The sequence below is a fragment of the Octopus sinensis genome, linkage group LG4 (assembly GCF_006345805.1).
Source record: "Octopus sinensis linkage group LG4, ASM634580v1, whole genome shotgun sequence".
Lineage (NCBI taxonomy): Eukaryota > Metazoa > Mollusca > Cephalopoda > Octopoda > Octopodidae > Octopus > Octopus sinensis.
Window position 1 is genome coordinate 74,678,496 of NC_043000.1, and position 26,389 is coordinate 74,704,884.

At 36.2% G+C, this 26,389-nt stretch overlaps 2 protein-coding genes across 12 annotated transcripts in view; both read left to right on the forward strand.

Moving 5' to 3' along the window:
* LOC115210217 (SLIT-ROBO Rho GTPase-activating protein 3) overlaps window positions 1–26,389 on the forward strand; it is a 410,133-nt gene that overhangs the window by 183,056 nt on the left and 200,688 nt on the right. The window lies entirely within an intron of this gene.
* LOC115210218 (serine/threonine-protein kinase Nek4) overlaps window positions 1–26,389 on the forward strand; it is a 505,173-nt gene that overhangs the window by 73,572 nt on the left and 405,212 nt on the right. The window lies entirely within an intron of this gene.

The window sequence follows — 26,389 nt, forward strand, 5'->3', positions numbered from 1 at the left end:
AATAGTATCAATCTGAAAACATGGAGATAAACACACGTGTGTGCATGCACACATTTACATATACATCAGGATTCTGTACAGTTTCTGCCTACCCAATTTCACTCATAAGGCATAGGTTTTCTGAAAGTAATAGTAAGTGCTATAAAGTGGGATCAAACTAAAAACCATGTAGTTTCAAAATGGACACCTTAACCACATAATCATGCCTGTATATATGCAAGCATGTATGTATGCAAGGCCTTTGTCCTCACCATCAACCTTGACAAAACTGTACTAATGTACCAGCCTGCACCTGGATTGCCATACATAGAGCCAGCTATCTATATTGATAGCCACAAACTGAAGGCAGTCGACAAGTTTATATATGGAGATAGCACTATCAACTGACACTGCTTTTTAGACAAAGAGATCACTGCACGAACAAGAAGGGCAACTGACGTCTTTACCACTCTGAAGGGTCATGTCTTATCCCTGAGAGGCTTGAAAAATAGTACCAAGTTGGCAGTCTCCAATGTCTGTATACTGACATGCTTATTATTTTTGTGTGAAACGTGTAGTGTACTGCCATCAACTAACATTCAAACACTTTCATCAACAGTGTTTGAGAAACATCCTGGGCATCCATTGGATGACCCATACTCATGACAATAACATTTTAAAAAGAGCTAATGCTATGAGTATTGAAGCCCACTTCCACTATCACCATATGCACTGGGTTGATGATGTTGGGTACAGCAGAATTCCCAAGCAAATGTTGTATAGAGAACTCAAGTATAACATATGCCAAGAAAGCAATTCAAGGACAATCTAAAACAGATTGAGATTTCAGAACAGGAGCAAAAAGACATTTCATGTAATAGGAAAATCTGAAAGCACATTTCAGTGAAATGCAAATGAATGGTCACACATAAGGAGATCAGCAGGTAAAGACAATTCAGTTGTCCTCACCTAGTCTGTAATATGTGGCTGCATATGTATGTTTTTGTGCAGAAAAACCTATTACAAACTACAGCTTTCTTACTGGGGCCAGCCTCACATACACTGTCTGCAAGAAAACATGTATTAATCACTCAGGTTTATCTAGGCACATGAAGGTGCTCAGAGAAAATCATCAGAATGATCTGGAACAACTAAGAAGTCACAAGAATTTGTATGAAAGTTGAATCTGCAACAAGTTCTGTGAGTTATTGGCAGGATCCAAGATCTACGGTCATACTCATTTGAGTTGACAGCCATCATGTGTGAATATTGTTATAAAGAATGAGTGTAGGTGTATTGGTGAAAGATGTACACAGAGAAAAAGTAGTTTTCTGTTCACTCTCTCCATTGCAAATGTAGTAAACAACTAATTAGCTAGTTAAGCAATTATAACCAATGCTACTGATTTTCACAAAATGAATGATATAAATTAAAACAAATCATCTTAACATTATTCATATGATCAATACTTGGTGAGTTTCAGTGCCAAATATCTTTTCCACAAGTGTTTATTAAGAGAATCAATGTAATTCTATATGTAATCTATTCTACCATACATATCTCTGAAATAGACTTTCTATTTTGGTCAAATTAGTGATGTGGTCAGGAGGGCAAGTGTTGTTATGTTGAAGAAGCATGCTGTGTTGCCAGTTAAATCATCTCAGCTGCATTGAGCTGTTGCATTCACTAAATGTAAAGCTCTGCAATGTTTGTGTGGTTGTTTGCAAGTATTTTGTAGTGTATTAGCCCTTCCTAATCCCACCAAATGCAGATCATTGTCTTATGTGGATGCAGCAATAGCAGAGTGCTGGAGTCTGTCTCTTTCAAGCAGAGTATCTGGTACCCATGCACTCAGCTTTTGATCCTCATCCATTGAGTGAGGGTGGTATCATGAGAGTATCCTATTTTCCCTAGTGAGTTGGTGGGTTGGTGTGGATCTTCATGGATGGACTAGTTCAGTTGATCCTCATTGAACTGAATATGTTGGCCAGAATGTGAGGTTGAATTTTCCCTCCCTGAAGTGTGAAAACCATTTCTGTGCTTTCTCTGTACATAGCATAAATGTCTTGAGTGGCTCAGGTAGCTATGGAGCCTTGATTCAAAGTGAAGATATACAGGCATGAAAAATGTTTATTTTTTCTTACTTGTAACTCCATTCTTATGTGAAAAGAAGTAACAGTCTAATTTCAATAACAATAAAGAAGAGTTGTAAAGGAAGGATACAACTAAAAATGACATAGAACAAACACTACAAAGAAAATATTTTTTGTGTTAATTCATAATTGACAACCCATACTTTCAATGTCTATTACTAATTATAAAATTGTCCTGAATTCACATTTATTTTGGTTGGTCTGTCCATACAAACATTGTTTTTTTTTAAGTTTGATTCCAGTTGAGCAGATATATTAATGTTCAGCTATCATTTTTATTTTTGTTTGAGTCCCTAGCCAATGATTTATGATAACAGTTTTGGTGGCAGCCCGAGCATTTAAACCTGCTAGAAGGATCAGAATTCCTCTTCAAAGAGGGACAGAAATTCAAGATCAAATCTAATTTTACTTGTGCCTCTGAAAACATAATTTATGTCATAAAATGCTCGGGCTGCCACCAAAACTACGTGGGGTCCACGGGACTATCACTCAGACGTAGATGCACACTGCATCGACAACAGATTGCATTCCCAGAATACAGAATGATACCTTTTAGTGAGCACATTGAGAAATGCGCAAAGCAACTACTACCACAATTTTTAATCTTTCCATTTTACCAATGTGCTATCGGAACACCAACACAAATTAGACTAAACAAGGAAACATTCTTCATTGAAAAATACAAGCCCAAACTTAACCATTCCAGCATTCTTATACAGAGAAACTCACTCCAAAAGAAAGGCAAGAAATATTAAGCGATTATCTCCCTTACACTGGAAGAAATCACTTATTACCTCTCCTTATCTGGAACTCTCTTTCACTCTCCTTCACACTTCTCAACGTAAACATAACGATGTAAGAAATTTGAAAAGCTGAACGCGAAACCGGTCTTTCTTCAAAAACTGTCATTGTATGAAAAAAATTTATAACATTCTTCAGACATAATGACTCAAATATATATATTTTTTAACCTTTTAAAACAAGCCTTCTGTAGTTTTTTCACTCTTTACTATTTTCTATATATTCAACCACGTGCTTTCACACACCAACTTTCTCATATATATCATCATCATCATCGTTTAACGTCCGTTCTCCATGCTAGCATGGGTTGGACGGTTCGACCGGGGATCTGGAAAGCCAGAAGGCTGCACCAGGCTCCAGTCTTATCTGGCAGTGTTTCTACAGCTGGATGCCCTTCCTAATGCAACGGCCACGGTCGGATTGGTGTATTTTATGTGCCACCTGCACGGAAGCCAAACGAGGGGGTGCTGGCATCGGCCACGAGTCGGATAGTGCTTTTTACGTACCACCAGACCAGGGATCCTGGCTGGTTCAATTCGATTTCGATTTCGTTTTCGCTTGCCCCAACATGTCTTCGCAAGCAAGGGGGTTGGCATGGGTGCCTGTCGTACGGTCAGATTGGTGTATTTTACGTGCCACCGGCACGGAAGCCAGTGGAGGCATCGGCCACGAGTCGGATAGTGCTTTTTACGTACCACCAGACCAGGGATCCTGGCTGGTACAATTCGATTTCGCTTGCCCCAACATGTCTTCGCAAGCAAGGGGGTTGGCATGGGTGCCTGTCGTACGGTCAGATTGGTGTATTTTACGTGCCACCGGCACGGAAGCCAGTGGAGGCGGCGCTGGCATCGGCCACGAGTCGGATAGTGCTTTTTACGTACCACCAGACCAGGGATCCTGGCTGGTTCAATTCGATTTCGATTTCGCTTGCCCCAACATGTCTTCGCAAGCAAAGGGGGTTGGCATGGGTGCCTGTCGTCGGATGAGGTTCTATATCGACTTCGCTTGCCTCAACAGGTCTTTGTGTCCAAGGGAGGGAAGGCATTCATAAGTGGGCTGGGCTCACTTGTCCTGCCTGGTCTTCTCACGTACAGAATATTTCCAAAGGTCTCGGTCGCTGGTCATTTCCTCAGTGAGGCCTAAAGTTCGAAGGTCGTGCTTCACCACCTCGTCCCAGGTTTTCCTGGGTCTACCTCTTCCACGGGTTCCCTCAACTGCTAAGGATTGGCACTTTCTCACACACCTATCTTCATCCATTCTCGCCACATGACCATACCAGCGCAATCGTCTCTCTTGCACACCACAACTGATGCCTCTTAGGTACAACATTTCTCTCAAGGTGCTAACGCTCTGTCGAGTATGTACACTGACATTACACATCCATCGGAGCATACTGGCTTCATTCCTCACGAACTTACGCATGTCCTCGGCAGTCACGGCCCATGTTTCACTGCCATGTAGCATGGCTGTTCGTACACACGCATCATACAGTCTGCCTTTTACTCTGAGCGAGAGGCCTTTAGTCACCAGCAGAGGTAAGAGCTCCCTAAACTTTGCCCAGGCTATTCTTATTCTAGCAGTTACACTTTCAGCGCACCCACCCCCACTACTGACTTGGTCACCTAGATAACGGAAGCTATCAACTACTTCTAGTTTTTCCCCCTGGAAAGTGACGGAAGTTATTTTCTGCAGATTTTCGGAGGTTAATGCTCCAGAGCATCTGCCACATATATATATATATAAGAAATTAAAAAAGAAAATATGCACACTTACATGGTTTTAATATAATTTTTAATATATCGAATCGCTATTCATGATATGATGTTTAATTTATATGAATATATATTTTTTCTTAAGAAGAAATTTGGTCCATGTTGTGTGTGTTGAAATTCACGAGTGAATGACTTCACAAGTAGACAAATAAAGGGAGGTAATTGGTTGTTATTATTATTATTGTTGTGTGTAAGGGAGGTAACTGTTCAGGTTTTGGTAATGGGTGGGGAATAAATATGTGTACAGAAAAGAGACAGGTTTTTAAAAAAAAGACCTTGTTTAGTAGGGGATTTATGTACAGTAATGTAATATGTAAAAATATAAAAGTTGGTTATGTGTGCATATTAAGACGTGTTTTGTATTTTTCAATGAAAAGAGTTTATGTAAGTGTTCTAGTTGAGAGATTGCGTCTTTGCACTGGTAGAAAGGGAATATTGTGAAATTTGGTTTGATGTTACCTGCACATTTTTCTATGTGTTCACTGAGAGGAATTTGTCTTTATTGCGGGGAAACGGATTCACTCCTTATGCGGAGTGATTCTCTTTCTCAAAGTTAAACTCATTTGTCCAATGTACTGATGACCGCAACCCGAGCAGGTTATTACATAAATTAGGTTCTCAGAGGCACAGGTGAAACTAGTTTTAATTGTGAACCTCTGTCTTTGTTTGAAAAGGAAATCCGAGCCTTCAAGCAGGTTGGGGCAGGTTCCACAGTTCAGGCGTTCACATTTTTCAATCGTTGGTTTTGTCGTTGTTTTGTAAAGCTTTGCATTTGTTAGTATATATATATTCTAGCAGTATCGCCCGGCGTTGCTCGGGTTTGTTTCGACCCGCTGGAATTGGAATTTTTGAAAAGTAAAAATTTTGCATTATGTAGCTTGTTACTCTCTTCAAGTGAACATTTTTCTGGTTGAAATACACCGAAAAGTGGCAACACAGCAGTGAAAAAATCGTAAAAAATAGGTATTTTCATAGAAAAAAGCACCTTTTTAATGTAAATAATTTTTGGTATTAACATGGTCCGATTTGAATTTTATCTTCTACGGAAGGAAGAGCAACCCTTCTTCTACCATACTCTCAATTTTGGTCAACTTGCGCCATAGGGTCTCGGAGGAGATAGTGTTAGTTGAAGGCTACCAAACCTGCTGCACACAGACAACTTCAGCTTTATATAGAGATAACACACATATTAATATACACACACACACACACATGTATGTATATATATATATGTACATCTGTCCACTTCTTGCCATATTTTTATCCTTCACTTCCTAACACACACACACACACCTTCTTAGCTTACAATTTCTTTCTTTCAACAATTGATGACTGAAGTACGCTCGCCAATGAATACTACGAAAAGTTAGTGACAGATCTGTTTCCTTTTTTTTTTTTTTTTTTGAGGATTGGTTTAAGCATTAATAAGAGAAAGTAGCAGAATGTGTGATGTTGAATAAGAGTTGCAGAAAGAGGATATGATAGTGGTATACACTTGCAAAGAGAAAGTAGGAGAAAGTGTGGTAATAGCAGGAGTAAAGCATTTGAAATGAGAGAGACAAATCGTAAAATATTGAGTTTTCTCGAATTTTTGCTTAATTGGGGGTGAAATTGAAAAAAATGTATATGCCATGACCCAATCGAATCTACTTCGAAAATCATAGGTAAATTCCAATTGAAGAAATTCTATATGGTACAATTGTATTAAAAACAAACATAGTCAGAGGCAGAGAAAATCTGCCTTTTATCATAAGATATATATATATATATATATATATATATATATATATATATATATAAAACTTACTTGGAGGAGATGAAACGAAACGAAACGAATCGAATCGGCGCAAGGGCGCTCAGTCATACAATAGTGTAATAAATAAAATATATGCATACATACATACATATATGTACGTACCTACATCTACATGTATATATACATGCATATATAAATATATATATGTGAGTACAGGACACCACAAATAGACGTGGAACTCAATGAGAAACGAAAACGTAAAAACAAACATGGAAACGGACCTTTTTTAACAACGAAAAAACAGAGTACAAGACAAACTACACAAGGAAAATTCCCCTTCATCAGCTGTCCCTAGAACACATGTCCTTCCAGCGCTCTTAAGAATCTTTCCTCGTCTAGGCCAAAATAAGGCCCTCAGTGTTTGTTTTCTTGTTTGTTTTTATTTCTTGCGCTGTATTTTTTGTAATTGTATTTTTATTTTATATTTTATTTTGTATTTTATTTTGTAATTTTATTTGTATCGTTTTTACGTCCTGTTTTTGTCACATTTTTTTCTTTCCTTGTTTTTACCCCTCTGCGAAGTAATTTTATTTAATTCTTTCGCAGGAAGGGTTAGTTCGATGAGTCGTGTTCTGTCCTCACCTTCGAAACACGCTGGAGTTGAACTAGGGACAGCTGATGAAGGGGATTTTTCCTTGTGTAGTTTGTCTTGTACTCTGTTTTTTCGTTGTTAAAAAAGGTCCGTTTCCATGTTTGTTTTTACGTTTTCGTTTCTCGTTGAGTTCCACGTCTATTTGTAGTGTCCTGTACTCATGTATATATATTTATATATGCATGTATATATACATGTAGATGTAGGTACGTACATATATGTATGTATGCATATATTTTATTTATTACACTATATATATATATATATATATATATATATATACACCCACACACAGGTAGGTAAATGGATATGTAAGTAAACAGATAGATAGGTACATAGGTAGTATGGACAGACAAGCACACACACACGCATGTGGGGACACACATCCATGTATAACAGATGCATGTACATCATCATAGAAACCCATACACATTGACACTCATACACAAGGAGGTACACACAAACATGCACACACATGAATATGCAGAATATATACATACATATGTATGTATACACATGCATACATATATGCATATACATACATGTGCACACACAAGCACACATGCATGCTGAGCACACACATGCCCACAAACAGACAAAAAAGAATGCAGTTCCAATAATGGACAGGTTGCAAAAGGCATCAAAAATTTTGGAAGAAAAAATATAAATAATGAGTGGAAATTGAACTGGTGAGTGTGTTAGATAATAAGGCATTAAGACAATATAACTCTCCAAACACAACATTATTTACAAGTGATTCATCAGTATTAATATCTTGCCCTGATTTACAATTCTCATTTCTTTTTTCTTCATTTAGTTTTTCTATGTCTAAGATCAAGCCTTTAGAGGCACATAACATTGACCAACTCACCAGTGAAAAATACAAGCCCAAACTTAACCATTCCAACATTCTTATACAGAGAAACTCGCTCCAAAAGAAAGGCAAGAAATATTAAGCGATTATCTCCCTTACACTGGAAGAAATCACTTATTACCTCTCCTTATCTGGAACTCTCTTTCACTCTCCTTTACACTTCTCAACGTAAACATAACGATGTAAGAAATTTGAAAAGCTGAACGCGAAACCGGTCTTTCTTCAAAAACTATGTCATTGTATGAAAAAAATTTATAACATTCTTCAGACATAATGACTCAAATATATATTTTTTAACCTTTTAAAACAAGCCTTCTGTAGTTTTTTCACTTTTTACTATTTTATATATATATATATATATATATATTCTACGTGTATTCCCTATTTAGTACAGGGGACATTTCATTTATGAGGATGTATGCCTGTATTTGTGTGAGTGGTGGATCCTTCAGCTGCTTGGATAAAATGCCTATGTCAGGTCAGCCAAGTGTGCCTCCATGTTGGCCTTTGGCATGTTGGTAGAGTTTTGTAATCTCCCCACAATACTTCTAGATGTTTTGCCAATGTATGCTATATTCTTGTCTTCACAAACACTTTCTATGCACCTTATGCTGTAGACATTTCTAGTTCTACAGTTAATGCCAGGGTTAATTTGTCAACCCAGTACCATGTGTTTACTTTGTTTGCTTTGTCACAAACTCTCTGTCTTTACCATTGTATCTTGTGTGGGTACCACCAGCTTCATTACATATAATGCTATCTAACTTCTTTCTCGCTCTCCTGTATACAGGAATCCTCTCTTTCTGGTCATATCCAGAGAATTGCATATGGTGCATGAAGTTCTGTACGTTTTCTTGTTTCATTGGGTTCGCATAGGGGGGACATGTTATTCATTATCCTAACTAAGTCTACTAACAGTATTTTCATTTTCATATAGTATGACAAAGCTGAGTTCCTGTGAAAAACATATTTAGAAGCTATGGGTTTCATGTAATTGGAGTTGAGGAGCCGCACTCTGTTGTTTACAGTGTCAAACGGAAGTTCACTATCAAGGACAGGGAGTCTATTGTTAAGGTGCCTAGTGGGGCAATCTATATTATTAACTGTCTTTAGTAAATTTTCTAAGCTGCTCTGTAAATACTTTACTAGACTTTTTATTTCTATCTGTACACATTCTTCTACTGCTATTAAGCCTCTTCCACCCTGGTCTTTCCTCAAGTACAGCCAGTTGATATCAGCTTTTGGATGGTGGGCTCCATACATCATCAGCAACTTCCTAGTTTTTCTGTCAAGTTTCTTTCTATCATTTCTGGTCCAGTCTATAATTCTAACTCCATATCTGATTAAGGATACTGCTCTTGAATTTATTGCTTCAATAAGATTTTTGGAATTCAGCTTTGACTACGATAATTTTCTGACTCTCCTTGTGTACGCACTACTGGTAATTTGTTTCATTTCTTCATACTGCTTCCAGCATTCCCAAGTACTTATACCATTGTTCTTTCTCAGCTGATCTCATTGTTTGACCACTTGATATTTCAATTCCCTGGCTTCTTTCAAATCTTCCTTCTTTCATTTTCAATATAGCGCATAATTCTATCCCAAATTCTATACCTCCGTTATTTGAGAAAATATGAATTATATGTAGAAGACTTTCAAGCTGTTTCTCATTTTTTGCATAAACCTTTATATCATCCATGAAATGGAGATGATTTATATGTCTGTTTCCATTTCCCAAATCTTAAGCAATTTTAACATTTCATAGTATCCTAGTGAGCAGTGTCATGGCCAAATACAAACAGTAATGGAGATAAGCTGCCACCATGGAATATTCCATGTCTAATGTTCACTTTTCTAAGTATTTGTTTTCCTCCGATCACTTCAGTATTCCAATGTCTCATACTTTCATTAAGCATTTTCTCCATGTTTTTTACTATTCCAAACATGCTTATTGTTTTATTTATCCAATTGTGTGGTATCATGTCATATGCATTTTTTGTAATCTGGCCATGCTACATTCAGTCCCGTCAGTCTGCTTCTACAATTTCTAATTATCATATTATCAACTAATAAGCGATCTTTTGTTGCCCTACTTTGTTTTCTGCATCCTTTCTGTTCTTCCGCAAGTAAATAGTTACTTTCCAGATGGTTGTATAACTCCTCCGCCAAGACACTGGTTATAAGCTTCAACATTAGTGGTAAACAGGTTATAGGTCGAAAATTTGATTCCATGTTCCCTTTCAAGGGATTCTTGAAGCATAGCATTTATCTACTTGTCATCCTGTCACTTTTTGTGTCAATTCTTCATGTACCATTTGATTTCTCATTTCTTCTGACTTGTACTGTCCTTTCAATTTTCTGATTACTACCTTATTCTTGAGCTCTCCTCTCATTATCCTATTCAATTGCCCCAGTTCTTTCCATGTCTTTTCCAATTTCATTCTCTTCCTCTTGGTTCTTTCGTTTCATTTGCTTCAATTTTTTTGCTTGTAGCCTACTATGTTAGCTACGACATTAGCAGTAGCTATGATTAGCTGATATGTTTTACTGATGTTATCTGTTTTAATTGAGTTTAAAACGTCTTTTACTTTGCCTGTGGCTTTCCTCACTTGTTTTCTGTCCATATATCTTATATTTGGTAGTACTTCATTGTTCCCATCAAACATTTTACCTCGCAACATTTCTAAAATCTCCTCCTCATCATTCAAGTCTTGTGCTGTACTTACTGTCCCTTGTCCATCTAGATCATCTTCATTATTTACTTTATCACTATTCTCTGGTACTCTGCAGTTTCCATCTGTTTCATGTTCATCTCTTACCTTTTCATTACCACTTTCTGCTACTGCTGTTTCACTCTCCTTATGCTCTTTTTTATTATGTTCCTCTGAATTTCTTCAATCTCTACTCCCGTAATCCAGTTGTTCCTACAGATTGCTCTTGCTTGGTCTATCAGTCACTTTTTATTCTATATTCTCTTCATTTGATTCATGAAGCCTCTTTTATTTGGCTCACTTCTCAGCCAGCATTCTGTTACTATTTTGTTTACATCTTTTTCCCATTTCATTCTTTTTCTTTTGTGCTTTTGATTGCAATTTTAGTGGTGATCAATAGCTTGATGACAACCTGCTAGAGCTTGATCAGATACTCCCTGCCTGCTATGTGCAACACCTTCACTGTTAACAATTCTAGTCCTGTTAGCACAGTTGTGGTTATTATTCAATTTTGACATCACTCATTTAAGGGAGCCATTTGTAAGGTTGTGCAATCACCAATATATCATGACACCATCACTAGGTGGGTTGGAAGCCAAGGCTCTGAGAGTGCATACCTGTTCTTGTGTACACTGTTTTTAGTACCAGTCTCATTCAATCTATTGTTTTATATCTTTGTATTTGACATTTTCACGCTTGAGAATTTTAGTGTTGAGGTTACATAACCATCAGTTTTTATTGAGTCACTTTCTCAAGATAGGTAGCTGACCAAGGCTAAAGGGACTCCTCCTCTCATTAGACAGGCTTAATCCCCCCTTCCCCAATACCAACCTGGTATTTCCAGGTCTCGGGCTGGGGTTACAAGTACTACACTTTGCCCAACGGTGACCTGAAGGTAGTTATGGTTCTTCCTGTGTCGTGATGCCACAACCGGATACACTTTCATACCATACCCAGGGTGTGTTATCATTAGTATTATTATCATTTGCTTGTATTGTTGGTGGTGGGGGTGGTAGCACTGTTGTAATCTGTTGTTCTCTTTGATTATTTCCTGTAGCCGTGGTGGCTCTGTACCATCATTGCTCTTCTGTCTCTGATTGTTTCTGTTGTTTTTGTGTTGGTTTTCATTCTTGTAGTTAACTGTATTGGTGGGATGGTTTTTGTCATTGATTTGGAGCACTTTCTATGGCTGTCCAAAATGGAGTGCTAATGTTCATCCTCTTCAACATGCTGTTATTACCTATTTGGAGGAGATATTCTGTGGAGTGGGGGCTGCTGGAGGGATTTCAGGTTTGGTCTGTTAGGGGGTTAGATTGGCCGTCTAGCCATAAATGTGCACTGGAGCATTATTCTCATGGCCATTTAGACTGCTTGGTTTGTTTTCAAATAACTTGGCTGGTCAAGAGGAAGCTCCTGGTAGCAGATAGGGTGTGGATGGTGTCTAGCGATAAGATGTGGAAGACAAGGTAAAGTTTGTCAAGAAATTAAATTTGAGGAGGGGAAAATTAAATTCAAATCTGAATTTATGACACCGGATAAAATTTTCATAGATATATCCAATATATTCATACATATATCTGTGTATTATGATGTTAAGATTATAGCTTATGATATTTTTCTCTGGGATATCCTGGAATGTAAATAAACACCCTACTTCTTTTTAGTAGCATTTATTATCATCATCATCATCATTAACAGCCTTTTATTCCACATGAGACAAACAAAGCCCTCAATATCCTTCTCACTACTTCCTATTGCTTCATCTGTTCAGTTCCTCTTCTTCTTCCAATAATTCAGGATGGATTATTTCCCTTATACTGTTAAGAATTTGTCCTCCTTTTTCACTTTTCTCTTGATGGGTGACTGGCAGTTGTCATGTTATGCTAGTACCAAGCTTTCAAGAAAAAGGAAGAATATTGCTTTAACAATTATATTCTTTAGGTTTTGATGTAGACCCAAGAATTTTAAAGGATGGTGCCCCTTTCCATGCCAGGGAGGCAGGAATCTGCATCTGTTGAAATAATTGAGATATTTGCAATTTCCTTTTTGCCTGTCTTTTCTGTTAGGATGGCCACCATCTCTATATAAAGTCTTTTGTCTAAACTTTTAGTGGTTGAGTATATTGTATCATAAAGACAAGAACTGTCCGTCTTGCAAGCTCTTTTAATGTTTTCAATTTTATCCTCTAAATGTAGCAATTCTAATAAAAAATTTTCATTAAAAAATAATACTTCTGCCATGGCAACTATTTATTTCCAAGATTCCTGCAGCTAGAGTACTTTTAACAGATATTCTAATACATTTAGATTGCTAAGCGATAGACATGTAACTATTGTTGTCACCAACCAGAAAGCTAATATAACCTCTTTGTGATCCCCCATCTGTGAACGAAGCATCACTATATATTAGTGAACGAAGCATCACTATATGCCACTAACTGTAAACAATCAAAATTTCCTAATTCTGGAATAACTTGGTGAGACTTTTCTTTGCTTTCGTCACTAATAGACTCCATGTTTTAGAATAGAGCTTAACTCACTGACATCATAGTTCAAATCTTGTCTAGTTAGTGTGACTAACCAATTTAGTTGACTTATCAGTTGCCTAACTTCTGCAATCTTTCTTGCTAATATTTTATCTTTTAAATTACTATTATTTTCTATTGAAATATATTTCGATTTCTATATATATTCATCTTGTCCAAATTTAATTTTCTGTCCATTCGTTTTAGTATCTAATCATGTATATTGGAACTCTGCTATTTCTTCATCTATAACTTGGGTCTGAGAGATCTTTGAACCTGAAAAACGGACATCATTCACATGTGTAGCAATGATACCATGCAGTTTGTTTCCACAATACCATATTTTGATATTTTGCCTGATTATATTTTGAAGCTATTGCTTCTAACTTCATTAACCCTTTTATTACTATATTTCTATGTGTTTCAATTAATTTTTAACATAATCATAAATTTAGTTTGGTTTCATTAAACAACTCTAACTTTTTTATTTACCAACATATTGTTGTGAGTTCAATTTAAGGACAGTTGATTGCGACCTACTTTTGGGATAAACCGATTGTTCTGTCGGATTCATGAAGGAGTAATGAGCTTTCAGGGGACCTTTGGCCTTGTGCCGGTCAAGGAAAGTTCGTTGTAAACACCCCTTAAAAAGGAGGAACTTTGAGCTGTAAACACAGTCGGCTGGAAACTCTGCGAGAGGCAAGTCAGTCGAGGACAGAGCAAGTTGTTTCTGCTGTGAGAGATGAAAAGGCAGTTGGCAGTTGGGATTTAGCAGTGGCTGTTCTGCTGTGACAGTGTACTGAAAGAGGAAGACAGTCACGAGAGTATGACAGTAGAGTGAGAGGATGAGGGGTTGAGGAAGACATACAATAGGATTAAGCAGCTAATAGAGATGGACTACGGTATGTGTTTAATTATGTTTTGATATGTGAAGAAAAAGAAGGAAAGAGTTGTGGTATTTATGTTCAGAATTGTTGTGGAAAAGAAAGAACAGTGCTAAAAGGCTGGAAAAGAAATGTATAAAGACATTATGTTAAAGAATCGAACATTGTGAATTATGTAAAAAGAATTGTATTGATACGTGTTACAAAAAAAGGAGAAAGAAGAAAGAGAGAAAAAAAAAGACTCTGATATAGTCTTTAAAGACTGAAAAGAACTCTGAACTGTATCGTTAATGTGTACGTTAATTGTAACGTGAATTATTTGTGACATGAATATTGTATAATGTATTGATTTGTTGTTTTCTTTAAATGCTGTTGTTATATTGCATCTGCATGCTGTTGATTCTGTTGCTTGTATTTACCTGATGTATCACATTGTATTTGTTGTAATAGTCATATAAACTAGTAGGTTAAATGTAAGCCGATTGCCTCTGTGTGTCTCTCTCTGTGTCTCTTCCTGCTGCTGTTGTTGTTGTTATCTCTCTCCTCTCTGAGTTCCGTGGCGAACTTTCCCGATCGATCGAGCCTGGTCAATCGTCATCGCTCGACTTGTTGGGATCCCGGGTTCGAGTTCGAGCGACGGCAGGTGGGATTCCGTAACAACTTTGGGATTCCGTAACAATATTAATGTGATTTTTGGAAGATAATTTAACGAAAGGTTCTCAACCAATTCTGTACCATAATTTTTGTCACAAAGTGACTCTAATTACAGGTAAACACAGGTAAATTCAACAAAATATAAAATTATTTAAATTTTTGTTCAAACATTGCTATAGAAAATGTGTTATTAGCTAATATTCAATTGGGTATACAACAAAATTTTACTATAGAAGAGTTGTGCACATTACTGGATTCATCATGTGAATTAAAACACGAAAGACAGGTGTACCATAAATATATAAGTAAAACAAAAGACTGGAATTTGTCTGTGAAGAAAACTAGAAAACAAAATACACACACACACCATCAACTAGATTAAACAAGCTCTCCTACATACATAGATACACAGATACAATAATGTATAGATACATACATAAATACAATAATAATTTACAAAAGAAATTAATCAAAATTTGTCACTCATCTTACAGGTAAATTAAAATAAGTAAATTAAAATTACACATAAAGAAAAAGAAAAACGAAGTAAATTTGAAAATATTTATAAAATCAAATCACACATATATACAAATCAAACAATATTCCTATCATGAAAACTTGTAAAGCACCCTGCTCTACATTATGCAACCTTGCAGAATGCACATTGGAAAGTTGTTTCAACAGCCCATCCACTAAGAGCTTTCCTTTTTTGATGAAGGCATTAACAACACTGCTTTTTGCGACCCTCAATTTTTTTCTAATTTATGGAGATCGGCTGAATTCAGATGGATATCCCTCTGGCAGGCTTTGCTTTTTTCTCCCTACAATTATTTTTTTTGAGGAATAACCAGCTCTTAGTTGTGTTGCTATATCTGCTTGGAACTGCAGATGGTTGCATCGCTTTTAAGCCGGTCCCGATTTGATATATATTATAAACGCATTAGTAATACTCATGTTTACTATATACCAAACCAGGTATCGCCACCATTTATTCCCCAGTCTGCCAACTGGATAGTAAGACATCATCTGATTCAGCCGATCTGCACCACCCATGTACCTGTTATAATCAAGGTTCACAAATGGCATGCCATTTTCATCCACATGTGGCCGTGCACAGGTGAACAGAAAATTGATCTGCCTCTTATCTCTGTATGCGGTCGCTAGCAAATTTCCTTTCTGCCGTTGAATTATTTCACCTTTTTTTTTTAAATTTTGCCTTTTTTATATCCAACGGCAGTCCTTTTCTACTAGCGATCATTGTAGCGCATGTATGTGTTGCCACAGTATCTAAATTCCTCCGCAAGTTTAACTGAACTGAAAAATTGGTCAAAAAAATAATATACGGCCCTGATTATGGTATGGAAGTGATAAATTCAAGACCACATCATACCCTAGACCATGCTGACTTACATAATTGTCTCTTTCTCCAGTATAAAATTCAAATCCTGAGCAGTACCCAGCATTTGATTCACAAATCTTCCAAACTTTGATCCCCCATTTTGTGTGCTTTCCTGGCATATACTGTCGAAAACACACTCAGCCTTTATAGCCTACCCTACCCTCATCAGCAGATAAATATCTCCCTGGTTTATAAACTGTTTTATGTGTTTTGAACAGTCAATGAGGGGTCTTATTTTAAATAAGGAATCAAAGTCTGGTTCTTCACATACTAGGGTACTGCTTGTGTCTCTTATATGTAAATACTGAGTCAATTTCAAAAATCGTGTCCTTGTCATTATACTCGAGACATATTCGTCTCCAAAGGGCTCATTGCTAAACCAAATTATTTTGTTGTTCTGGGTAACTTTCTAATGCACATAATAATATTTATGGCAAAATATGCCTTAATTTCATTTAAGCTTGTGGGAAACCACAAACTATCCTTTTTTACATTTTCCGCCATAATTATTTCAAATAAGCTCATAGGAGAAAGTAAAAAGAAATAGTCTAACACTTTACTCTCTTGGGAAAGACTGTGACTTGGTCCAGTTTCTTCAGAAAAATCACTGAAAGAAACAGTTTTAAAATTTTTACTCCATTCGGGTGCCAATTCATTTTCGCTGTCATCGGAGCTTTCAGATTCACTGCTTTCACTTTCGGAAAATTACACATCAGATTCATTATCAAATACCACATGCTTTTTTTTTTCAATTATAGAATTAGATTTATCAAGGTCTTCAGTGGAAAATCCTTCGAATTCTGATTTGCTGCTTGACAAATGAAATTCATATCCATTTTTTGTCAGAATTACAAATTTTCAAAACACAACAGGAACAAATTTGGAAAAAAATCTCCCAAAATTCACAGAATTAAAATTACACGTCGATCGTTGTACAAAACTGTAGCTGAACTGTTTATGAAGTATAATCATGTTTTCACGAATGTATTAACAAGATTTACTTGGATATTCTCATTTAAATATGAATAGGTGATTATAGGTGGCTTGGTCACATGAACCAAAATTTTTTTCGGGCGGCTTGGTCACATGAACCAAAATTTTTTTCGGGTGGCTTGGTCACATGAACCAAAACTTTTTGGGGCGGCTTGGTCACATGAACCAAAATGTTTTGGGCTCAGCTTTGGGCGGTTTGGTAATGAAAGGGTTAAATACCAGGATCTTGAAGCACCAGTCAAGCCATACACACTTTTTATAAGTTTCCATACAAACTGGAGGTACATTGGTCTCTTGAGGAGGTTCTATGTAACCTAATATAATTGCTTGCTTTGCATAAAGGCTGTCTTAATATCCATTAATTTGATTATCCAACCTTGAAAAGCCAGAATTCCTAATGCTATACATAGACTCTCCTTTGAACATCTAGGAGAGTAACTTTTAGTATTACTAACATCTCTATCCTGAAAACCTCTTGCCATAAGTCTAGCTTTACAGATTTGTTACTTAACATTTTGTTTGTATAAAACCATTTTCTGGATATCTTGGGTTGCCCTTAGTCACAGACCTGTGCATAAACCTGATTTTAAGTTCAACTTTGAAGTTCCCATTTTTTTTTGCCTTGTCCAAATCAATATTTGATGTGGATGAAATCATTATATTTTCCTCATCTGGAGAATTGTGTCTCTTATTTGGTAAGCTCATTTGCTTGCCATTCAGATGTTCTATGTTCAAAATCCAGCCAAAAGGGTTCACCTTCCATAACAACATTCATGCTGGAAAGTTCTATATTTAAGAGATAAGGAATATTGCGTAATGGTTAAGAGCGTGGGCTACTAACCCCAAGATTCTGAGTTCGATTCCAGGCAGTGACCTGAATAATAATAATAATAATAATAATAATAATAATAATAATAATAACAACATCAAAAAATACCCTAGGAATGAGAACCCAGGTTCGAAATTTCCCCAAGACACCTGATAATGGCTGGAGGGTATATCAGCCGAAACGGTGTGTTAACAACAAACAAGATGAAGACAAATATCCATCAAATGTAAATAAAGTAAATAATATTCATGCTGGAGTTGACACCTGCAATTCTAGTATCCAATTTGGTCTCCCATCACTCATGAATACAGCCCTGAGAGATTGAAAGTGCTCCACTTGCCTTAGTAATACTCCATTAACATGCAGAGTGCATTGGGAAGACTTTCTTGAGAGGGCCAATGTTTCAGTCATCACATGGCTTATTCTCATTTCTGCCTTGCAGCACTCAGCAGTGAACCCATTCAATGCATGCTGGAGATCACTTTCTGATGAGCTGAGTAACACCATGTCATCTGCAAATATCTGCTGATTGATCCTACATCTACTGATTGTGATATCACTCTTCCACACTGGTTGTGTTTGTCAGTCCAATTAATAAAAATTATAAAAAGAAGAGGTGACAATATGCATGTCTGCTAAAGTCCGTCACCCACATTGAAAGGTTTTGACTTAGCATAGAGGCTGATGTCATAGGTGAAATTAAAGTATTCAGGTGTGGCAAGGCCACTAGAGAAGATGAAATTCATCCTGAGATGTTAAAAACCTTAAATAGAGGAGATACTCTTTGGCTGACTTATGTATGCCAGGTGGCTTGGACATCTGGAAAGAGACCAAAGCAATAGCGATCCAAAGTGATAAACTGACAATTTTTTAAACAGGGAAACAAGAGAGAGTTCTCTAATAAAAGAGGAATCTCCTTGTTGAGCTTCCTTTGTAAGGTCTGCTCTAGGCTTTCTACAAAAGAGATGTAAGGAAACTTGAGCTCAAACTGGCTGAAGAATAGTGTAGCTTCTGTTCTGGATGCAGCACAACCAACCAGATATTTACTCTACAGCAGATTTTTGAGAAGTAGTGGGGATATTGCCAAGAGTTGTACATTTGCTTTGTAAACTTCAAAATGGCCACAGTACATGCTGTGGAGGATTGATGGGGATGGGGATTGGAACAAATGGGAAGCTTCTGGTTGCCATGATATACGAATGCTCAGATGTTTGTGCTTGGCCAAAACTGTTTTATGCTTCAAATCTAGTCTGCTTGTTTCCCATACATATGTACACAGACATGACAGAAGTAAATAAATACCCTTATAATCATTAAAATTTATTTAAATCTGAAATTATACATTCAAGTTATTTATTAATTGTTATAGTGTGAATATTTACTATTTAGTAGACATGCCCATTACATTTTTCAATGCAAGGACCCTATTAGGCATGCTGCTGATCAGATGACGAATATTCTCTTGCGGAATTTCTTGCCAAGTTTCATGCAGTATTCTCAAAAGATCTGGCTTTGAAGATGCTTTCTTGATCATTTTATGAAGTGTCCTGTCCATTATATCCCAGATGTTTTCAATAGGTTTCATATCTGGTGACTGACTTGGCCGTGGAAGCTTTTTAATGCCATTCTCATCCAACAAATCTTGGGTTATTTTAACTATGTGACAAGGAGCCCCATCTTCCATAAATAAAGAGTCCTCTTTAATCATTTTACCACTGGAGAAGATTGGAAGGAGTCCTTTCTGCAGTATGGACACATATTTGTTTCTCTCACACTCCACCAGCTCTGATCAACCATTGCTCCAAATTGCACATCACAGAATAGCTGCCAGGTTTCATTGTTGGCTGCAATCTTTTCTTGATCACAGAGTCTCCAGACCCACACTCAGCCAGCGTCAGGAAATACAGCAAATCTGAACTTGTCCCAAAATGCTAGTTGCCTCTCCACTATCACATTGGCCCAATCATTTCTCCGCTTGATGTTGGTTGGTTGAAGAAGTGGCTTCCTTCTTGCTACCCTGCCATAGTAACCAAATTTGTGGAGATACCTGACAACTGTTTTGACATCAACTTGTTCTGCTATGTCAGTGGCCTTTTGCACGTCTCTTAACAAAGAGAAGGGTCCTGTCAGAGGGCCCTTATTGATCTGGGCAAGATGATGTGGTCTCCTAACCCCCTTTGGTAGAAAGCAAGATCCCAATGTTTTCTGCAATTTTACGTGATGTCCACCTTCAGAATGACCCACAATACAGCCTCTTCAAAATTCAGTTCCAAGGCTTCTTTTGTTCGTGGCATTGATTAAACAGTCACATATAGAACCTGAAACAAAAATGTCAATTAATAAAAGATATGAACTTTTACATGTTAGAATAAACATAAAACGATGTTTTATGGGGTGTTTATTTACTTCTGTTGTGTTTGTGTATATATGTCTGATCTAAAGGAGAATGCATATATTCCTGACAATTGATGCAGTATGATTTTAGTCTGGAATGTAAAATATTTTCTGTGGTTGAGGAAATATTCTAAATTAAAAGTAATTTTCTATTATTAAAATATATACAGCAAAAGCTCAGTGTAATTTCCTTATTAATCCTGAGCTTCAAAACAACAAATACATTGGTTGTTTTCCTTTTTTATTGATTCCTTCCAATCACAACCTAAAAACTATTGCTACCTTTTATTAATACTTATTAGCAATAGTGATGCATAATTTTATAATTTTATTATATAAAAAACTTGCTTTATTTCACAAGCTCAGAATAAGATACTTTGAAATCTGAAATAAAAGGGTTTGATATTTTGTACATGTACTCTGGTACCATTCATACACACTATAAATATATACTTTTGTTCTCATCAGCTTTCTTCTTCTGACATGTTTTAAATAAATCTGTTCATTTGCTTCTTACGCTGCTGTTGTACTTCTTGCACCTTTGTTAATCTCACAATTCCAGGTTTGCATTAACTTATACATTACTTCTATAAGTTGATCATGAGAGGGAAAATTTGTGCGTGTTGGGCATTTCAAAGAGCTACTATTTTGGGGAGTAAAGCCTGGGTGCAAATAAGAGGTATTACAACATGGATGACTAAAGAAGAGTGAGTTAGGAGTAGAGTTAGTATGAGACAAGCCAGTTCAGAGGTTGTGGTAGAAAAAGCAAAGAAATAAGACAACATATCTAAGCCAGAGGTTGGAGTATGTTTCAAGCAACTTCATGTCAATCAGTTGAGTAACCATTCTTTGGATGTAGTCTAGGCTATCAGTATAGCAGCAACATTATTCCAGCTGTAGGAACAGTATCCTATTATGTGTCTCACTTGAGCTTCCTATGATGCAGTCTTGGTTGCTAGAAGCATTTGAAGCAGTTAGATATTGCTTGTTTGTCATGTGGAAATGAGGTATGATAGTGTTTATTTGAAATGCGCAACAATTGTGTCTTTTTACTATTAGTGGAGACAAGATTGGCATAGCCCTATTGGAGGATGTTTTCAAGTTTTATTGCAAACTTGGCATAGGATACTTAGGTTGCTTGTGGATGATGAAAAAGATAAGGAAGGATGAAAAGTAGTATCATTTACATACATGTGGGGACTTTTGGAGATAAAATGCAAATATGTCAAATGTATGCAGGAGAGATTGTCTCAGAGATAAAGCCAAAAACACTGTAATTGTTAGATGGTGGGGGGAGTTCCATGAGCACACACTACGCTAGTGTGATCTGACAGAAAAAACACCCATCCAAAAGATAAGAAACAGAAGGGTTTTATAGGCAACTAAATTAGCATGCCATCTGTAGTTAGAATCTTTCCTGGTATCAAAGGCAACAACATTGCTTTTACCAACTTTTTTCAACAAGAGAGTCTAGTGGTGAGTAACATGAAAATGTAGGTCTACAATAGATATGGCTTTATATGAGCCATACTGGTGGTCATTAATGAGGAAGAAAGATTTTGGTGTTGGAGAATGTAGTTAATGATTGTCTTTGATATTATGGCGGTTGTCGGTTTATTCTACCTTAAGCTTTCTCTTAAGTTATATTATTTATTTAGGCTTTCCTCTGAGTAAGGGAAAATATAATGATTCAACGTCACTTATACTCAAGTGTTATCATCATATCTTTAACCCTAACTGCAGTTATAACGTCATATAGACATATACGCATGGAACGTTACATCAACGACCATGTATGTTGAATATTTTAATCGTGTCCTTTAAACCACTATAAGAAACATAAATCAAAGATTACAGAAATGCATATTTATCTATGCTCAGTTGAAAAACAAACGTGAAGAGAAACATATTCTTTTTAATTATTTTTATATTATATAAATATAACAATTCATATTTTTTACAGTAAGAAAGATAACTTTCGTTGTGAAGAAAAACAACTTTAAATTCCTTAGCTAATTTCTTCTTTCTATCTAATACGTTAACCAACAAATCAAAATAGATTTGTGATTAACGTAGACATGGCATAAAAATTTACCGATGTCTCCAAAAGAGTGAGTGACGTGGAGTTGAATGACTACCAAACGAGCACTGAAATATCTTCCAAAATCCAGGGTTTTTATAACTGCTCAACAAGAATCGAAATTCATGACAGATATTCTTTACAAAACTTCTAGAATCTTTATATGAGCAGTTATATTAACCAATAGAAAAAAAACGAAAATGACAATTCTTCGGCAAAGACATTACGTCATATTGCCAATTCGCGCCACATTTCAAAATGGCTAAAATGGTTATTGCTACAATATATTGGATGTGTGATAGGATGGCAGTTTGCAGGGTCAATGGGAATGAGACATTCTGTAGTGTATTTCCAAAGATCAGAATATATCTCTGTAGAAAGAAAGAGAAATGAAATAATTTGGTGAGGATAGGGGATAGCTGTATTACTTGAAAGTGGGAAGGAACATTGTCAGGGTTAGTAACTTTGATGGTTTGAAGCAACTGGATGTACTTTCATACTTAGTTTGTATGTATGGTAATAACCTAGTAGAGTTGAAAGGAATAGTTTTAGAGAAGATTTACTGAGATAATTTTAGACTTAGAGGTGAGAAAGAGATCAAGGGTGTTTAGAGTATCTGTGTGTTAGTCAGGGAAGCATGTAGGAAGATGAAACTAGTTTGTGGAAAGTTGAGCTTTGCAAAAGATTCAATTTCTGCACTAGTGGCATCAGTATGGGATGAATATAAGATCCAAGAAGCAATATAAGTGTTGAAGTCATTCATGTTGCTACTGTCATTGCTGTCATCATTACAATCATTATCACTGGTTGTATATTCAAACTGGCAATTCATTTCAAATTTTCATTTTCATGAATTTTTGAATAATATTTTGATTTATATTTTGAAACGAACTGTCAATTTGCAAATTACATGTGTATGTAAAAATAGTGGATTCTCCCATTGGTTTTAACATATGAAGGTCTAATTGCTGATATTATTACCATATTAAATATATATAGGTTATTTTTTTTAATGATAAGACGCATGCATCTTATCAGTTGCAAGAGCTACCTGGCTGATCAAAATGCAATTTTTAATTGTTAATGAAAGTGAGATTAATGACAAAAAAATTGTTAATGTACTTATTGGTTCAGTTACACATTGTTAATAGAATGTTTGTCACTCAAATCAGTTCTGTCATAGTCATTGCTCAGATCATCGATGATTTGCTAAGAAGTACGGTGGTTCCAAGAGCAAATTTCCCCTATTATTATTTGATGCTGCTTGGTATATGGTAGCTGTTAAAGAAACATTGCAAGTTATGTACCCTAAGCTCTTCTATGTAACCTGCTTCTTGCACCTGTTGCACAGCTGTGTTCTTTAAAAGTTGTATGTAGAAGGCAAGAAGTGCAAACCAGTGGGAACTTGATGGACATATCTTGCAGGAAATGAAGAAAATGGCAGAGAAATGGAAATCTACAAGGAGTAACATGGAAGATCATCCAAAAAATAACAGTGAGAATTATAGATTGAGGAAGCTGATGTAAAAGAGAGCTGGCACTTTATAGGTTAGAAGTAATGGCTCTTAAGAACAAGGACAGGCCTACAGTGACAGACAAAGGGAGATGGAAGAGGTATGCAAAACCTTCTACCCTAACCCTTTTAATTCATTAGGGAAGTTCAATCCTCCATCATCACAGGTGTTGGAAGTGAACTTGAAAATACCCTCAAGCTGATGAAAACAAACATAACTCAAGGAAAGACAGTGTAATAATAGAGCTGTTAATGAGCAGAGGTGAAGAGTTGTTAGTAAATCCTTGTTCTACACATCAACCACTATCTGAAGGAGGGTAAAATAGTATTGCTATGGAAAGGGTTGAATACTTGCTTCATAAGAAGGGTGATAAAGATTTAAGAAGCTATCATTCCTGTTAGCAATAAAAAGGAGAGAGGAAAGGAGCAATGGATGGCTAGAGAGTCAAGAATGAAAGAAAAACTATCATGCCTCTCACAAAGATCATAGTACCCAGACTACTGAAATATCTCAATAACCAGCAGCCAAGGGAGCAAGCGGGTTTCTGCAAGAACAACAGTGAATCATGTACTCATTCTAATATAACTTTTGTGTAAGTGTTTTTTTCTTAATGAAATTTTGTAGAGATAGGTTTTTGATGGGGTAGATTTCTATTGTATTAATAAAATTTAGAAGAATAACAGCATATCATCATCATCATTTAACATCTGCCTTCCATGCTAGCATGAGTGGGACATTTATTGCAAATATACACGAGACATTTGTTTTATCTAATTTTCTTTTTAGTATTCAGTTCATTATTTTGTATAAGCTCCAAGAAATTTGATAATAGTTAAATAATAATTGCAAAATATGCCATACTTTCTGATATTGCCCATGGTGGAAAAAGTATACTTTCAAAGTTATCAAACAGGATGGCTATTACTCTAGTATCTCTCTATATAAACGGCAGTCTGTGTGTCTGTCAGGTTTGTACCCTCACCCTGACTACAGCTTTCAACCGATTCTGATGAAACTTGACACACACATAGCCCAATGTCATAATTCAAAACTAACGCAGCGAAAATTTTGAAAAGTTCCCCCAGTTCTGAAAAAAATCGATAAATTTGACATGGGGTCGAGAATCTAAGCTTTTTATATGCAACACATTTTCTGTTGTAGTTTTTGCAACTTGCAATCGATTTTCACCAAACTCTTGGTGAAGCTTAATGTTACCCTAAGAAACTTAATTCTGATGTTAGTTTTCCATGCAATACCTTACCATCAGAAAAAATCGATAAAATCGTGCCATTTTTGGAAATCGCGTTCAAATTCAAGATGACATATTTTCGACAATATCTTTCACAAATTGGCAGGAATTTTTTTTTAAATTCACAGCGAGCATCATGTCTGCTCCAAGGAGCTATATGGCCCTTTTTATTCCAATAGGATACTTTATTACTGGAAAAAATCGGTTAATTAAATCATATGTGGCACACATAGCAAACCGATTTGTGTATTAAATACAAACCACAGACTGTCTAGGGGACGCATCTCAACCTTTTTAACTCTCGGAACACGTGGGGTAAGTATCCCAAAATGTACAAAAACGGCAAAAAAGCGGGCAGCAATGTGAGTGACAACAACGAATAAGTCAAAAGTGACCAAACTGAACAAACGAATGGAAAAGGTTTTTTGGTGCACACGACAAAAGCGGTTTATAATAAACCAAGAGTTTGCAAGTAGCGTCTGAGGACCCTTAGGGTACGTCAAAAATTTAAGGTAAAACGTTTGGGGTGGTAGTTATAAAGAAAGTTTAAGCAAAAAAAGTATTCGAATAATTTGCGGCTGCAGCAGCTATTAGCAGAAGTTGGGGATAAAGTCTCAAATGTAATTTCTTCCTTGTAGGAATTGGTTGGGTTGAATTATCAATAGCTGTTTGAAAGTTATTTGGGAGTGAAGAGAAGACATTGCAACCTACACATGCGCCTTCGTTCCCTAGAGGGAAAGGACTAGATTGGGATTAGTCGTTGCCTACTAGGGGCTCTTACATACCCGGGCAACGCCGGGCTATGCTGCTAGTAGTATATGAAACAATTTATGAATAATAATTTGTTCTTTATACTTAATCTAACTGATTACAACAAACTCATCTCAGTTTTTTGCCAAAAAGTTACAATTCATAAAAATGTTTGTTTTAAGGTTAAATTAAAGATAAAAAACATTTTTATGAATGATCATCATAATTCACCACATTCTTGCTATTCTTTTCACTATACATAAATGTACAGTATGCTACCAGTTTCTCAATAATATTTTGATATATATTTATTATGTACCATTTAAATTTGATGTTACCTATATTGTAAATTTTTATGTAAAGTTAACTGCATTGAGTCATTTTCTCCCACTGTTGCATTGCTGGATCTTTTTTTAGTTGA